General features: G+C 39.2%; 1 protein-coding gene and 1 pseudogene across 2 annotated transcripts in view; both read left to right on the top strand.

The window, feature by feature from the left end:
- SPATA5 (spermatogenesis associated 5) overlaps window positions 1–13,193 on the top strand; it is a 340,134-nt gene that overhangs the window by 302,426 nt on the left and 24,515 nt on the right. The gene's annotated exons all lie outside the window — the stretch shown is intronic.
- Window positions 1,873–3,934, top strand: LOC110573028 (annotated as a pseudogene).

Genomic DNA, 13,193 nt, shown 5'->3' with positions numbered 1-13,193 from the left:
AAATAAATAAATAAATAAATAAATAAATAAATAAATAAATAAATAAAATCTTTAAAAATATATATACACACACATATGGTAGTTAAGTTTTTATTTGTTGTAAGTAAAAGATACCAGTGAGAATTGACTTAAGACAAAACAAAGAATATTTTCAAAATAAACTATATCTCAGGATTTAAGGAATAGGACTTTGGACTGTCAGGGACTAGAAGGACTCCACAATCCTCAACAACAGAAATTGTAACTGCCCTACAGCTGTGAATGAATCATCTACCCTCAACTTTTCTTTGTTTCTCTCAGGTCCAAAGTCCCTGGAGAAAGAATCTGTTTGGCTCATTTGGAGTCATGTGTCTGCCTCTTAACTAATAATTCTGATAGGGGAATAAGGTCATACCTTTGAAGACTAATTTCAGAGGTATTTCCCAGAGAAAAGGAAAATGTTGTGAGATAGGCCATAGATAATTGATCAGTGTATATATTCTATTCTTGAATGCACTGATTAGGCACACTTACCTTCCCATACTTCCATATGTGAAACATAATATCTTGTTGTTCTGTAAACAACTGTAAATGTGCTCTGCCCTCCCCAGCTAAAGATAGCATTCAGAAGTGATACTGTGTGACCATTATTCTCTAAGTCTATAACCTCCTAGTCATTCCTGTTCTTTATATGGCTCCATCATGATTCCATCTTGCCTGTCACCTTGCAAGATGCTATAACTTAGATCTTTTGGCTTTTGACTTGGAGGCCCAGGTACAACTCTCTTTGGTCATCCCAAATCTGGGCTCATCTGACACCAGTTGCCTCCACCATGCCACCCAGGTTTGACCCCAATAAGATGAAAGTCATATACCTGAGGTGCACCAGTGGGGAAGCTGGTGCTGCATCTGCCCTACCCCAAAATTGGCCCCCTGGGTCTGTCTCCAGAAAAGGTTGGTAATGACATCTCCAAGGCAACCAGTGATTGGAAGGATAATACTGAAATTGACCATTCAGAACAGACAGGCCCAGATTAAAGTGGTACCTTCTGCCTCTGCCCTGATTATCAAAACCCTCAAGGAACCACCAAGGACAGAACGAAGCAGAAAAACATTAAGCACAGTGGAAATACCATTTTTGATGAGATTGTCAACATTGCCTGATAGATGCAACACCAATCTTTAGCCAGAGAATTCTCTGGAACCATTAAAGAGATCTATGGGCTGCAATGTTGATAGCCACCACCCTCATGACATCATAGATGACATCAAGAGTGGTGCAGTAGAATGCCCAGCTAGTTAAGAACTACAAAGGAAAATATTTCAATAGAAGATCATTTGATGACAGCAACAACAAAAATGCTATAACTTAGGGATTAAATTGTAAATTTAACTATCACTAGTATCCTCTATATACAATAGTTAGAAAAAGGAAGAGGATAGAAGAAAAACTAATGACAAAGTATCATTTAAAAAGAGGAAAATAAAAATGAATGGAGTAAGATTTTTTTTTACATACTATAGCTAATAGCTATAAGCAAGGACAAAGTGATAAAGGCTACACTCATAATTTCTGCACCTGACAATGGGGCCATAGTATTTATGACTTACTTTCTCCACTGACACTTCATGTTCCTCTTTGCCTTTGATTAGTATTTCATCAAGTCAAAGTAGAGGTTTTTTTGTTTTGTTTTGTTTGGGGTTTTTTTGTTGTTAAAAAAAAGAAAAGAGAGTAGGAAGGGAAAAATGAAGGGGAGGGAATCGGAGGGGGAGACGAACCATGAGAGACTATGGACTCTGAGAAACAAACTGAGGGTTCTAGAGGGGAGGGGCAGTGGGGGGATGGGTTAGCCTGGTGATGGGTATTAGAGGGCATGTATTCCCTCTCCCAACATGGCGGCCTCAGCAAAAAAGAAGAATAAGAAGGGGAAAACTATCTCCCTAACAGACTTCCTGGCCGAGGATGGAGGGACTAGGGGAGGAAGCACCTATGTCCCCAAACCAGTCAGCTGGGCTGATGAAACAGATAACCTGGAAGGAGATGTTTCAACCACTTGGCACAGTAATGATGATGACGTGTATAGCGCACCTCCAACTGACCATTCTATCCTGCCCACTGCTCCACGGGCTGTTCGGGAACCCAATATCGACTGGAGCCATCTTCCGAAATCACCACCCTATACTGCTTTTCTATGGAACCTGCCCTATGATGTAACAGAAGAATCCATTAAGGAATTCTTTTTTTTTTTTTTTTTTTTTTTTAGATTTTATTTATTTATTTGACAGAGAGAGGCACAGCGAGAGAGGGAACACAAGCATGGGGAGTGGGAGAGGGAGAAGCAGGCCTCCCGATGAGTAGGGAGCCCGATGCGGGGCTCGATCCCAGGACTCTGAGATCACGACCCGAGCCGAAGGCAGACGCTTAACGACTGAGCCACCCAGGCGCCCCTCCATTAAGGAATTCTTTAGAGGATTAAATATCAGTGCAGTGCGTTTACCACATGAACCCAGCAATCCAGAGAGGTTGAAAGATTTTGGTTATGCTGAGTTTGAGGACCTGGATTCTTTGCTCAGTGCCCTGAGCCTCAACAAAGAGTCTCTAGGTAACAGGAGAATTCAAGTGGACGTTGCTGATCAAACACAGGATACAGACAGGGATGATCGTTCTTTTGGCCGAGATAGAAATTGGGATTCTGACAAAACAGATACAGACTGGAGGGCCCGTCCTGCCACAGATAGCTTTGATGACTACCTGCCAAGGAGAGGTGATGATAGCTTTGGAGACAAGTATCAAGATCATTATGATTCAGACTGATACCATGATGGGTATCTGGACGGGTATCGTGATGGCCCACGCTGAGATATGGATCGATATGGGGGCTGGGATCGCTATGATGACCGAGGCAGCAGGGAGTATGACAGAGGCTACGATTCCAGGATAGGCAGTGGCAGAAGAGCATTTGGTAGTGGATACTGTAGGGATGATGACTACAGAGGAGGTGGGGACTGCTATGAAGACAGATATGACAGATGAGACAATCGGTCATGGAGCTCCAGAGATGATTACTCTTGGGATGACTATAGGCGTGATGATAGAGGTCCCCCCCCCAAAAGAACCAAACTGAATCTAAAGCCTTGGAACACTCCTAAGGAAGATGATTCCTCTTCTAGCACCTCCCAGTCCAGTCGAGCGGCCTCTATCTTTGGAGGGGCAAAGCCTGTTGACACAGCTGCTAGAGAGTGAGAAGTAGAAGAGCAGCTGCAGAAGGAGCAGGAGAAGCTGCAGCGCCAGCTGGATGAGCCAAAACTAGAACCACGGCCCCGGGAGAGACACCCAAGCTGGCGAAGTGAAGAGACTCAGAAACGGGGAACGGTCCAGGACAGGAAGTGAGTCATCACAGACTGGGACCTCTGCCACATCTGGCAGAAATGCACGAAGGAGAGAGAGTGAGAAGTCTCTAGAAAACGAAGCACCCAATAAAGAGGAAGACTGTCACTCGCCAACTTCTAAACCTCCCAAATCTGAACAGCCTCTGAAGTTAATGCCAGCCCCTCCACCAAAGGAGAATGCTTGGGTGAAGTGAAGTTCTAACCCTCCTGCTCGATCTCAGAGCTCAGACACAGAGCAGCAGTCCCCTACAAGTGGTGGGGGAAAGTAGTTCCAGCTCAGCCACCTGAGGAAGGACTAGCAAGGAGAGATGAAAACAAAGTAGATGGGGTGAGTGTCCCAAAAGGCCAAAGTGGGAACTCCGGCCGTGGTCCAGGAGATGGAGGGAACAAAGACCACTAGAAGGAGTCCGATAGGAAAGATGGCAAAAAGGATCAAGACTCCCGATCTGCACCTGAGCCAAAGAAACCTGAAGAAAATCCAGCTTCCAAGTTCAGTTCTGCAAGCAAATATACTGCTCTCTCTATTAATGGCGAAGATGAGAATGAAGGAGATTACACCGAATAGACCTCTGCATCCTATGCTTTCTCCTAGTCTCTCCACCTTGGAACATTTGAGAACAAATCAAACCTCTATCCAGACAAGATAATAAAACTCACCATCTCCTGAAAAAAAAGGGGGGGGGGGGCACGTATTGCATGGAGCACTGGGTGTTATATGCAAACAATGAATCATGGAGCACTACATCAAAAACTAATGATGTAATGTATGGTGATTAACATAACATAATAAAATAAAATTAAAAAAAGAAAACAGAAAAAGGGAAAGGTGAGAGAAATGGAGAAATCAGACATAACTTCTAGGTTTCTGCCTTTTCTGCTGACTAGGAAACTATGATTCAAATTTCTAGACTTCAGTTGTAAAATAAATAAGAAAAGAGATGAAAAACACAATAAAAATGAGAAATAGTTGAATTATTATTATCATTATAACACATAATTTCAAGAACTACTGTATTTGACTACTTAAAACTGATCCTGGTTTTCGTTTGAAAACCAGTCTGGTTATCAGTAAAGCTAGATAGATATTTTGTAGTATTGATAAAGCAGAGTCTATTGGCATGAGCCAAACCTACATTCCTAAAGAATCTGAGCTCTGGGTGGAATTGTTTGTTTAATGTTGTGATAATCATCAATTAGTCCTAACCAGTGGTCATGGTAGTACAAGATGTTCTGCCTCGACCACAATGCTCTAAAACTGGAACTCAATCACAAGAAAAAATTTGGCAGAAATTCAAACACTTGGAAGCTAAAGACCACTCTGCTCAAGAATGTTTGGGTCAACCAAGAAATCAAAGAAGAACTTAAACAATTCATGGAAATCAATGAGAACGAAAACACATCGGTCCAAAACCTATGGGATACTGCAAAGACGGTCCTAAGGGGGAGATACATAGCCATCCAAGCCTCCCTCAAAAAAATAGAAAAATCCCAAATTCACCAACTAACTCTACACCTTAAAGAATTAGAGAAAAAGCAACAAACAACGCCTAAGCCACGCATTAGAAGATAAATAATTAAAATTAGAGCAGAAATCAATGAATTAGAAACCAGAAACACAGTAGATCAGATCAACGAAACCAGAAGTTGGTTCTTTGAAAGAATTAATAGGACTGACAAACCACTGGCCAGACTTATCCAAAAGAAAAGAGAAAGGACCCAAATTAATAAAATTATGAATGAAAGGGGAGAGATGACGACTAACACCAAGGAAATAGAAACAATTATTAGAAATTATTATCAACAACTATATGCCAATAAACTGAGCAATCTGGATGAAATGGAGGCCTTCCTGGAAACGTATAAGCTGCCAAGACTGAAACAGGAAGAAATTGACAACCTGAATAGGCCAATAACCAGTAACGAGATTGAAGCAGTGATCAAAAACCTCCCAAAAAACAAGAGTCCAGGACCTGATGGATTCCCTGGGGAATTCTACCAAACATTCAAAGAAGAAATAATACCTGTTCTACTGAAGCTGTTTCAACAAATAGAAACAGAAGGAAAACTTCCAAACTCATGCTATGAGGCCAGCATTACCTTAATCCCCAAACCAGGCAAAGACCCCATCAAAAAGGAGAATTTCAGACCGATATCCCTGATGAATATGGATTCCAAAATCCTCAACAAAATCCTAGCTAATAGGATCCAACAATACATTAAAAGGATCACCACGACCAAGTGGGATTTATCCCCGGGATGCAAGGGTGGCTCAACATTCGCAAATCAATATGATGGAACACATGAATAAGAGGAGGGAGAAGAACCATATGGTCCTCTCAATTGATGCAGAAAAAGCATTTGAGAAAATACAACATCCTTTCCTGATTAAAACTCTCCAGAGTATAGGGATAGAGGGAACATTCCTCAAGCTCATAAAATCCATCTATGAAAAACCCACAGCGAATATCATCCTCAATGGGGAAAAGCTGAGAGCCTCTCCCTTAAGATCAGGAACACGTCAAGGGTGGCCACTCTCACCACTGTTGTTCAACATAGTACTAGAAGTCCTAGCAACAGCAATCAGACAACAAAAAGAAATAAAAGGTATTCAAATTGGCAAAGAAGAAGTCAAACTCTCTCTTTTCGCAGACGACATGATACTTTATGTGGAAAACCCAAAAGACTCCACCCCCAAATTACTAGAACTCATCCAGCAATTCAGTAATGTGGCAGGATACAAAATCAATGCCCAGAAATCAGTTGCTTTCTTATACACTAACAATGCAACTGTAGAAAGAGAAATTAGAGCAACGATTCCATTTACAATAACACCAAAAACCATAAGATACCTCGAAATAAACCTAACCAAAGAGGTAAAGGATCTATACTCTAGGAACTACAAAACACTCATGAAAGAAATTGAAGAAGACACAAAAAGATGGAAAAATATTCCATGCTCATGGATCGGAAGAATAAACATTGTTAAAATGTCTATGCTACCCAGAGCAATTTATACCTTCAATGCCATCCCGATCAAAATTCCAATGACATTTTTCAAAGTGCTGGAACAAACAATCCTAAAATTTGTATGGAATCAGAAAAGACCCCGAATCGCCAAGGAAATGTTGAAAAAGAAAAACAAAGCTGGGGGCATTACGTTGCCTGATTTCAAGCTATATTACTCAGCTGTGATCACCAAGACAGCATGGTACTGGCACAAAAACAGACATACAGACCAGTGGAACAGAATAGAGAACCCAGATATGGACCCTCAACTCTATGATCAAATAATCTTTGACAAAGCAGGAAAAAAAATGCAATGGAAAAAAGACAGTCTCTTCAATAAATGGTGCTGGGAAAATTGGACAGCCACATGCAGAAGAATGAAACTCGACCATTCTCTAACACCATTCACAAATATAAACTCAAAGTGGATGAAAGACCTCAATGTGAGACAGGAATCCATCAAAATCCTAGAGGAGAACATAGGCAGTAACCTCTTTGACATCGGCCACAGCAACTTCTTTCAAGATACATCTCCAAAAGCTAGTGAAACAAAAGCAAAAATGAACTTTTGGGACTTCATCAAGATAAAAAGCTTCTGCACAGCAAAGGAAACAGTCAGCAAAACAAAGAGGCAACCCACAGAATGGGAGAAGATATTTGCAAATGACACTACAGATAAAGGGCTGGTATCCAAAATCTATAAAGAACTTCTCAAACTCAACACCCAAAAAACAAATAATCAAGTCAAAAAGTGGGCAGAAGAGATAAACAGACACTTCTCCAAAGAAGACATACAAATGGCTAACAGACACATGAAAAAATGTTCATCATCATTAGCCATCAGGGAAATCCAAATCAAAACCACACTGAGATACCACCTTACACCAGTTAGAATGGCAAAAATTGATAAGGCAAGAAACAACAAATGTTGGAGAGGTTGTGGAGAAAGGGGAACCCTCTTACACTGTTGGTGGGAATGCAAGTTGGTACAGCCACTTTGGAAAACAGTGTGGAGGTGCCTCAAAAATTTAAAAATAGAGCTACCCTATGACCCAGCAATTGCACTACTGGGTATTTACCCCAAAGCCACAGATGTAGTGAAAAGAAGGGCCATATGCACCCCAGTGTTCATAGCAGCAATGTCCGCAATAGCCAAACTGTGGAAAGAGCCGAGATGCCCTTCAACAGATGAATGGATAAAGAAGATGTGGTCCGTATATACAATGGAATATTACTCAGCCATCAGAAAAGATGAATACCTGGGCGCCTGGGTGGCTCAGTCGGTTAAGCGTCTGCCTTCGGCTCAGGTCATGATCCCAGGGTCCTGGGATCGAGTCCCACATCGGGCTCCCTGCTCTGCAGGGAGCCTGCTTCTCCCTCTCCCACTCCCTCTGCTTGTGTTCCCTCTCCTGCTGTATCTCTCTCTGTTAAATAAATAAATAAAATCTTTAAAAAAAAAAAAGAAAAGAAAAGAAAAGATGAATACCCAACTTTTACATCAACATGGATGGGACTGGAGGAGATTATGCTAAGTGAAATAAGTCAAGCAGAGAAAGTCAATTATCATATGGTTTCACTTATTTGTGGAACATAAGGAATAACATGGAGGACATTAGGAGAAGGAAGGGGAAAATGGGGGGGGGGATTGGAGTGATAGATGAACCATGAGAGACTATGGACCTGAGAAACAAACAGGGTTCTAGAGGGGAGGGGGGAGGGAGGATTGGTTAGCCCAGTGATGGGTATTAAGGAGGGCACGTACTGCATGGAGCACTGGGTGTTATACAAAAACAATGGATCGTGGATCACTACATCAAAAACTAATGATGTATTGTATGGTGACTAACATAATATAATAAAATTAAAAACTACAAAAAAAAAAAAGATGTTCTGCTTCAGAGGTTACCAAGGTCCAATACCAACTCATTATTAACTCAGCTCTGTCCTCTTTGGCTACAATATCTAGTACTACCCCCATCCATCCTGATACTGGGTCTGTGAGTGAGCCTCAAAACAATACTTGGCTTAGTTGCTCTACTGGAAGGTTTAACAAATATCTCTAGTTGTGGTATGAAAAGAAGAGTTAAGGTAGACATGAGTAGAAGCCTAGGTAATAGCCCACAGGAGGGAATATTAGGGACTAAACTTGTATTAGTTAAAGGTAGTGAAATGAGGGAAATGCATAAAGCATTTAGGAAGCAAGACTTACAGGATTAATTAGAGAAAAGAATCAAAGGTGACTAACAGGTAGCTACCTTGGGTTATGATAGTGCCATCAAGTGAGGGAAGAAAATATAAGCCAGTTTGAGGATAAAAGTAAATAAATCCAGTTTGGGATACGTTCAATATCAAGGACTTTTGAATCATCCAAGAAGAGATGTCAGCAGGTGGTAGTTGAATATACAAGTTCAGAGATGAGACCAAGAGAATATAGGAGATTATACTGTAGAATATATAAAATGAGAAGAGTAAAGGGTCCAAGAAAGAAATATGGTACACCCAAATCTAAAAGGTAGACATAAGAAACAAAACAGAAATGATTGGAGAGAGATGTGTTCTGGAAACCAATGGAATAAAGAGCATTACCAAATGCAACCAAAAGGTTTGGGTCTATTGAGTTTAGCAATATGAAAGTCATTAGTGACTTCATTGAGAGCAGTATCAGTGGAGTAGTGAGGCAAAATCTAGATTGGAGAACTGAAATGAAAATGGAAAGTGAGGTATTATTATAGGTATCTCTTTTAAGAAATTTGAACAAAAAAGGATAGAGATTAGATTGGTATCTGGAGAAATATTGGTAGGGTAGGGACTAGGATGGGAGACAAGCATGTTTATAGGCTGAGGAGGAAGAGTCAGAGGGAGAATGAAAATATACGGCAGGAAAATGGAGAAAGGAATTAGTCGACTATGAAGGAAGGTAACAGAGGATTGGGATTGTGAGCACAAAGTAAGGTTTGGCCTTCAGCTGAAGGAAAGGAGCCCTGTTCTCTTGCCTATTGAGGAAGAAGTAAGGATCATAGTGGATATAGATGATTTTATAGGTAGGGGGCCTGGGAAGTTGAAGAAGGGGATTGGATTCAGTGATCCAAGTTGAGTTGCAAGCCTCAACTTGAGCCTATTTCATGAGTTTTATCTGATCCATAGAATTACTAAATCCATATATATAATGAACTGTCATAAGAATGAGTTTTACCCTTTACCATGTGTGGTATAGTACATGGACTTTACTGTCCAGTCCCTCTTTTTGAAAAATAATATGCAGAAATTCAAATTTTAAAAATGTAAACATACTGAGTTGAAGGTATCTATGGATCCTCTTAATGGAGTTGATCATCTAGACTAGTTTTCATTTTGTTGGAATTTCTCCTCAAGTGAAAATATCCATTATGTAACATTTTAATTAATATAGATCTATATGCATAAAGAGAAAGGAGAAGCTCTCTATATGTGGATGATCATATACTTATAGAAGGATTTTTTTTACTATAGATTATTATTTTCTAGATAAGAAAGACTGAATATACTGATGTGACAAATGATCCTTTAGTCTCCTAGTTTTACATACTTACTATTTAGGTCAGAACTTGTCTGTGTTAGTTATCTTGTCTATGCAACATATTTGCTCAAATGAAACTTCTACTTTTTCTTACATTCTGACCTACTTGATAATCTAGTATCATATTCGCTCACAAAGAATATTCTGTATAGTATGTTAGGTGTAACTCAATGTAGTTCTTAAAGGGTTTTCTCAATTATTTTAATACTTGCCCTTCTGCAATGATCTGAAAACCATTTCCACTTTCCAGAAAGAATGCCTTTGTAATAGTGTTAAAGCTTCAGAATCTTAGAGTAAATTGATTGATCAGAGAAGATTTAACAGTGCCTGGCTCACAGTCTGTACTTAATGTCTGATGAGTGAAAGACTGAATGCATGCAGTTTCATTTTTGTGAAAATTTACTACACTGAAAACTGTGATTGTCTCTGGAAAGAAGTAGCCCATGTTCTTTTTAGAATATCTGATACCACTGAATCTTAACTCTATTAACACTTTTGAGTCCCAGGCACAAGACACTCAAGTAAAGAGACCTTGCTTACATTCCTGGGTATGAGTTTTGATTTTTGATAACAAGTTTGGATCAGTGCTGGTTTGGGCAAGGTTCAGATTAATTATATAAAAGAGTACATTTTTTAAAAAATCCCTATCATATCCTGTTACCCAGTTCTCTAACACAAGTGCTTTAGGCACTGATTTAATCTGGAAATGATCATTAAGTTCCTCATTAAAATAGTTCATGTATTTGAGAGGCTCTCTGGTAATGACAGAATATCATTCTTACATGAAAGAACTTGAGGCAATAATCTAGAATGAAGAGCCATCAATTGATCTCATGAGAGTTATCTGAAACATTTTGGTCAAAGTCAAGTTTACTGAGGGTTATATTTTCACTAAGAAGATTCCCAGAGTAAGTTCTAGGATTGGAATAAAAACAACCCATATACTGCTGTTTTAATTGAATTATATCTACCTTAGTTTTCTCCATAGTATGTTTTCTTCAGATAGACCCTTGGATGATTGTCTTCATTTATTTATTTATTTATTTATTTTTAAACCTCATGGTGTTCCAGTTACATGTAAACAACCACAAACAGTGACACTTTGTAAAATATCCATTTCTACCCTTGAGTCTATGCGTTCACTTTTCTGGTAAATGACTTCGGGAGCCTACAGAAACCAAATGATGAGACCCCTAGAAGTAGTACAGATGAGTTTGCTAGCAGTGTTTGCATAAAGTTCTAGTAGCCTCTTCTATTGTCTTTGGTTTATTCTTTTAAAAGGTTCTTACCTACAATTGTGTCTTCTTTAGTTTAGCCTCTTTTGGGGCCAGGAAAATGACCTGGAGGAAATCTGACCTGTGGCAATCTGACTTACATTCTTAGCTAACTGACTTAATTGGCTTAAGTCTTAATTTTTGTTTATGAAACCAAAAATATAAAGTATGTGATAAATGCATAAGTACAATATGATGCTTTTTCTTGGGTATGTACATTCCGGAAATTGGCTATATTTCCAAATTAGGGTGGCTTGTGTACTGAAGTTTTAAGGGGAAATTTTAAATCTTCATCTCTGTGTTTCTTACATAAATGACATCTTGTGGACGCTGAAATAGACCTCAAGATTTAGGACCGTGGTAAAGAAATCTGAAATTTATTAATTATTCCCTTACTCCGAGTTCATATGGTCTCTGATTAAAAAGACCGTTTCTTTTGAAGCTTCATCTAGAAGAAATGTATATAAAATATATCTACAAATTGGCAGTATTGCAGGGATAAAGAGCTCAGTCTTAGGAATTAGGCAGACCTGGATTCGAATCCCATCTCTGACATTTACTAGCCCTATGACCCTCACACGTGTAGTTAACAGTAATAGTACCTACTTCCTAGAGTCATCGTGAAGACTAAATTATTACCTGAATATTTTATCTCTAATATGAGTTAATACATGGCTGGTAAATTTTTTAAAGATGTAGGAGTCATATTATTTAAAATAGTAGATGTATCAAAACAAACTATTTTAGAAAGTGACATTTGGGGTGTTAAACCTTGAGTGAACATCCTAATACAGAGATAGCATATCTTTCAACCTGCAGGCTGCCAGTGGGCCCAAACAATGAAGCAGGAAGGGAAAACCTCCATGGACCAGTCACTTAACTCCTGGGCCTCAGTTTCCTCATACCTGTTTTGAGGATTATATGGGTTGCTAATTAAGTCTCTGTCTACTTTTGATACTTTGACTCTTTTTTATATGATTAATCATGCATACTTTATTTGTTTTTATTTGAGCATACTTGACACAGAACGTTACACACAATTAGTTTCAGGTGTACAACATAGTGATTTGACAGCTCTATACCTTGTGCTGTGCTCACCACAAGTGTAGCCACCATCTGTCACCATACAACTATTAACTATATTCCTTATACTATACCTTTTATTCCCATGATTTATTTCATAACTGGAAACCTGTGATGCTTTGACTTTAAAGCAAAAGAAAGATGAAAATAAAAGAACAAGGACTACAAAAAGTGTGGAGGTAACCAAGAAGTCCTTCAGTAGGTGAATGGATAAATATACTAGTACATTTAGACAATGGACTATTACTCCAAACTAAAAAAAAAATGAGCTCTGAAGCCATAAAAAGACATGGAAAAATCTTAAATGCACATTACTAAATGAAAGAAGTGAATTCTGAAAAGGCTACATACTGCATGATTCCAACTCTATGAAATTCTGGAAAAGGCAAAACTATAGAAACAGTAAAGAGATCAGTGGTTTCCCAGGGTATAAGGGAGGGAGGGATGAATAGGCAAAACACAGGGGCTTTTTAGGGCAGTGAAAATATTCTGTATGATAGTATAATGATGGATACATATTATTATACATTTGCCCAAACCCATAGAATGTACACCACCAAGAAGAGTAAACCCTAATATAAACTATGAACCTTGGGTGCTAATGATGTGTCAGTGTGGATTCGATTGTAACAAATGTACCACTCTGGTGGAGGATGTTGATAATGGGGGATGCTGTGTGTATGTAGGTACAGAAGATGTCTGTACTTTCCACTCAATTTTACTATGAGTCTAAAACTGCTCTAAAAAAATAAAGTATACTAAAAAAAAAAGAAGCAGCAGCAGCAGGATGAGAGAAAATAAAAGGCTCCTCACTGAGCCTGCCCTCATTACCACTGCCTGTTGTACACACTCAGCCTTTGCATTCTCTGCGGCCCTCCCTCTCCTCCAGCCTCAGTCACATCCAT

The sequence above is a fragment of the Neomonachus schauinslandi genome, chromosome 2 (genome assembly GCF_002201575.2).
Source record: "Neomonachus schauinslandi chromosome 2, ASM220157v2, whole genome shotgun sequence".
Classification (NCBI taxonomy): domain Eukaryota; kingdom Metazoa; phylum Chordata; class Mammalia; order Carnivora; family Phocidae; genus Neomonachus; species Neomonachus schauinslandi.
The sequence above is the reverse complement of the archived record's forward strand: the minus strand, read 5'-3'. Positions and strand labels throughout refer to the sequence as shown.